The sequence below is a fragment of the Notothenia coriiceps genome, unplaced genomic scaffold (genome assembly GCF_000735185.1).
Source record: "Notothenia coriiceps isolate Sejong01 unplaced genomic scaffold, NC01 NC01_scaffold00014289, whole genome shotgun sequence".
NCBI classification, from domain to species: Eukaryota; Metazoa; Chordata; class Actinopteri; order Perciformes; family Nototheniidae; genus Notothenia; species Notothenia coriiceps.
In genome coordinates this window covers 10741-15991 of record NW_011346990.1, presented here as the reverse complement: position 1 = coordinate 15991, position 5251 = coordinate 10741, and the positions used below count along the sequence as shown (strand labels likewise).

The 5251-nt window shown below is 40.6% G+C and overlaps 1 protein-coding gene and 1 long non-coding RNA gene across 2 annotated transcripts in view; both read left to right on the top strand.

The window, feature by feature from the left end:
• LOC104948393 (matrix metalloproteinase-15-like) overlaps nt 1-5251 on the top strand; it is a 162556-nt gene that overhangs the window by 148723 nt on the left and 8582 nt on the right. The gene's annotated exons all lie outside the window — the stretch shown is intronic.
• Nucleotides 1436-2470, top strand: LOC104948392 (uncharacterized). The gene is made up of 3 exons (XR_798681.1): nt 1436-1488; nt 1559-1671; nt 2393-2470. It is a non-coding gene; the product is annotated as an uncharacterized lncRNA (long non-coding RNA).

Sequence of the window (5251 nt, the reverse complement as noted above, 5' to 3'; positions counted from 1 at the left end):
GGTCGTGAANCACGGACGGCTATTTCACCTCATCGGTTTATAGAGCTCCTGTTCGTTCATGTTTTCAATGGACGAGAGTGAAAATGGAAAGAAAAACGCTATTTGTTGTAACAACAAATAGCGTTTTTCTTTCCATTTTCACTCTCGTCCATTGAAAACATGAACGAACAGGAGCTCTATAAACCGATGAGGTGAAATAGCCGTCCGTGTGTGTTCCATCTTGCATTTTAAATCATTTGTTTACCTCCCTCACTTCCGTTAACGCTTCTCATGCACTGATTCGCTAGCTGAACAGCCAATCAGTGTTATCCCTTTGTCCGACTTCCGGTGGTGTTCCCGACGGCGATTCAAGAAAAGGCGTCAGGTCGGCTGAAAAGACCCGACGGTGCTGCGCACACCACTCCGAATAGGGCGTGCCCACGCTCATGTTCGGCCCGACTCCCATTTACTGCCGATTTCGGGCCGGTGTATCTGGGCCTTAAGACATTTACTTCAGGCTTATTGAAGATCCGCCAGACATCCAGATGGCAGGGTGAAGAGCCAGCTGCCTAATATAACAAGTTGGAGACTTTTTTTATAATCATGTATTTTAGTGGATTGCAAATGGACTATGCTTATGTGCTGTGATTATGCTCATGGGTTTTCTCTGTTCTCATGTGCTCTTCTATGATTTCATTTAATGCCATCAACCCGCCAGATGGAAATGAGCATCTATGGCTAAATCTGGCACATTTACATGATGGACTCCAGTGCTCATGTTAAATAATGTGCATTTGGCATTTGTGCATTTCACACCGGAGTACTTTTACCCGTACTTTTCCCGTTTAGTTCCGATAGTGCCTGGAATTTTGCGTTCACACCAAAAAGAGAACTTAGTTCCGAGAACTTTTACCCCCATGTTGAGTGCCTGCTAGAGAGGTGGGACTATCCTGGGGATAAAAAAGTTATTCCGGTGTGAACGCGATCTGTACTTAGTTCCATGGCAAACAAGGCAAAATCATAAACTCTCTCAGAGCAAGCAACATCCAACACCACTTTTCAAAATACTGTAAAACGGGAAAACAAATACGGATCATAACACAAGAAGAAATACAAAGGAGATAAAAGAGGAGAGAAAAAGTGATATTGTGCTATTTGATCAGTTCCAGTTATTCTATTGTTCTTGGGAGGGGCTGGCCAACATTAAAAGTTCATGACCACGAACTGTATCTCAAACAATACTGTTTTGCGTTCCTCATTTGATGGAATTGGACCTGGAATGTCTTTGAAAAGTCCTTGAATTTGATTTAGAAAATTAGAACCCTGATCATGCTCTTCCTGATCCTCCCCTCAGGTCCTCTGCGCAGCGCCTCCGCAGACATTCACTCTCCCCACTGGAGAGTGAGAGCTGTGGGGGACGTAGGGGGCTGGGGGGCCCACGGGGGCTCCAAGGAGGCCCGGGTCACTCTGAGGCACACAGTCCAGGGACTCACCAGCCCCGCCTTACAGGTGAGGGTCGCACACACACTCTACACCCCCCTGCTGCTCTTCACCGGTGCTGACCCCCTCTCTCTGACAGGTGGAGGCCTGGGGGAGGCTCACTGAGTCCCAGCTGAGGTGCTCCATCGCCCTGAACCCAGAACTCAGCTCCTCTCTGGCCCTCATCATGCAGGGACACCATCGACCCCACAGGTACTGGAAACACTCACATTTAATACATGCACACACTCATACTTAGGCTTATCTCATACCCTCTCATACTCAAGGTTATCAATTTTTTCTTCAGCAAAAAAACCCTTGTAGAGAATATACCGGGAACCCCTCCTATCCCTTGGATTCATTCGACTCAGCCTCATCTTTTACTCTTATATACAGTAGTTTTAATTGTGTGAAAGAATAACAATAATCAGACTCAGAAACAGAATGGGAAACAGTCAATTGAGATTTTACTATAAACCAATAAACATGTTTCTTATTAAAGTTATAGTAACACTATCTATAATACATATATATTGGTTATGGTTTGACTTATTATTTGTTATTTTTGCTGATGTAAGGGTAATGTAATAAAACGATATTAGACATGTTTTAAACTATTTGTAGTATCTCAACACAGATACACAAAACAATGCATAACTTTAATGATCTGTACCTATCTGTACCTGTATTTAATGATGTACCACTATACCATATATAAAAGAAAAATCAAGAAAAAAGGTTTTATCTGGCGACTCTTTTTATTTTTAATTGTCACCTTTGTTTTCTTACACTAAAACTTTTACCAAGACTTTTTCCGACATACATCGATGCAACCGTGCAGGAAATAAAGTGTTTGAAGCTTTGATTTCCCTGGGACCCAGTACTGAAGCTATCCATGAACATGTACATGACAGCTGTTCTTTTGTCCAGCAAGGACCTGATGGTGAAGGTGGTGCAGAATATTCCCAGGATGTTGGTGTACCTTCCTCCTCAGCTCAACATCCGCTCTCAGGTGGGGGCTTATTACATTCTATTAAAATGAGAATGAAGCAATGCAACATGTGAACTGGAATATCCCCTTTTATGCTGTTGCTGTGTCGCTTTTGTCCATGCGCTTGTTGTAGTAATTAGACTGTATTGCTCTCTTTCCTCCCTGCAGCTGAACCAGTCCCAGTCGGGTGTAGCAGGGCTGGTGGAGGTGTCGTCAGGCCGGAGGAGGCTGTGGGCGGTGGGGGAGCTGACAGCCATAGAGAGTGGATACAGACAGGCTGTGGAGCTCAAACACTCGTACCCTCAGGTACTGCTGAGCAGGATGCTAGATATGATATGGGACCCTACACTCAATTACATCACCAGTAGTAAAGGGAAATGAACAGGCATTCCAATGGTGTGGGACATGATTGAAATCAGTGGTTGCCTTACCCTAGGGGCACTTGAGGGGATTGCAGGGGGTACGTAGAGAGAATAGAGATTGCAATATATTTCCACACAAAAAAAACATTTTAAAGTCAATTCTCATAAGTCTGGTGTCTTGCCCCAGAACTATCACAGCTTATTAAAGACAAGCAAGCTCAAGTGTCTCATAAAGCTCTAGTCTTCAGAAAAGATGTTGTGGCTGTTAGAAGTCTTAATATGATTTTGTTATTTCACTCATAATAAGTGTAGATGTCAGGTTTAATGCATGTGTATTAGGGTGAGTTATACAAGTGATTTAATGTAAGGAACAGTTGGGTTCAATTTGTTGACAAAGGGTTTAGCACAAGAACATTTTTTAGGCAAATCATCACAGATGAGGGAGGGGGTTCTTATAGAATGGAGACCAGCTCAAGGGGGACACCAGACAAAAAAAGGTTGGAAACCACTGATTTAGATGATGACATGATCACAAATAGTCAAAGATATGATACATACATTTAATGACCAAACCTTTTTTGTTGTTATATTCACATTTAAGGGGCAACCTTGCAATGTATATATTCCTATGTTCTAAAAAGATACGTCATCATTAACAAGGCTCTTCTCGGTCTAAAAAGTAGCTTAAAAACAAATGTGTGATGTCATCAAGAATACAATGTGAAACTGCTCCACTGACATTGAATTGTAAAAAAGGTAAACAATAAAAAAAAAGGCTTGTTTGGTATATAAATAATAACTTGGATGGATGACATCACAAGATTGAGATTTCTCTGGTTTCTGACTTTAGGAGGGTATAGCTCGTTTTCATGAACAATCCTAAGCAGGAGAAAAAACACAATTCATAACAAAATTGGGAGGGGAGTTCCCCAGACGTGACTTAATATTGCACTGCAATCCAGGCATGACCACACACAATGGTCAGATCTTAAAAAGTCTTACACACTCTAAAAACAAATGCCTTGGCTCAACAAAGAAAATCAACGCAACAGTTTGCATCGATGTTTATTGAGTTATGACAACTTCTAATGAAATTGTCTTAAAGCAACAAACTTATTTGAGTTAGGGGAGAAGGCTTTTCCTCTTGAATTACGTTGATTACTCAAAAGATTAAGTTGTTCCGATTAGTTTTACCACATGATTTAAAAGGGATTTTAAGTTGTATGTACTTAATTACCCTCATTCGGGATACAAGTTTTTAAGTTGATTACTCCAAAAATGATGTTGTTCCAACTTGTTTTACCGTATGATTTAAGAGGAATTTTAAGTTGTATGTACTTAATTACCATCATTGTGAACACACGTTTTTAAGTTGACAACCATTTATAAATTAAGTTGCTCCAAATATATTATATTCATTAGTTTTTTTTCTTAGCTTTTTCATGTTTTTGCCTCTAAAGAAAGAAATTAATTGATTCCACAACAAAAATATTAGGCAATTCACTTTTTATTTTGAACTGCAGTTGTTTATTTCAACACATGATGTTTCAATCAGGAGAGAATTCATTTAGTTTGAACATTTATTGACACATGCCATATTATAAGGCTGCATGAACACCTGAAATCAAGTCTGGACTGCAGCGAGGAGGAGAACCGATTGTTTATTTGGCCTGCATCCGCTTGATTGGCTGGCCTGGGATGAGGTGAAATGTAATAGGTTAAGGAGACGCCTGTGGATGCAGCTGATTATATGCCAGCTGCGGGAGTGAATGCTATAACACCCCCAGTCTTCCTGAAGAGACTATGCGCTGAGCTTCATGCCGTCTATGAAGTAATCTTGAAAAAAAAGATAAATAACACAAATTTAATTGCCCCACAAATACTTTTAAATAAACACATTAGCCATCTTATACCATGGGAAATGGACACGAGCAAATATTTTATGCTGCCCATCACAAACGAAGGTTAGTTTTGCCTTGCATATTTCAAACACCGTGCCAAATATGTAATAAAAATTGATGTTAAATTGTTAATACAGACAAATCCTTTATTGGCCACCATCTGCAGATACCATCATCTTTACAAAGATGTTTTTGTCTGTAACAAAGCACTGATTAACACTGGCCGAGTCCTTTTATTCAAACAGTATGAAACATTTAACCGCAAAATTGCTTGCTTTCATTTATTCCTCACCACGATGGTGGTGACATGTGGATGTCAGATCCTGGGGTGGACCGGTCTCACTCGTATGAAGGCGAATATCATGTCCTTGGAAGATTATTAAGGCATTATTGATTGGTGTGGAGCGCGCCCACTTTCAAATAGTTGAATTGCTTTCAAATCGTAACTGACAGAGGCCGTGCTTTTGTCCTGTGTTTTACCCCACTGTGCCCGTGTATTTATTTATTCAAGATTTTTAATTACAGTCGCTAACTTTGTT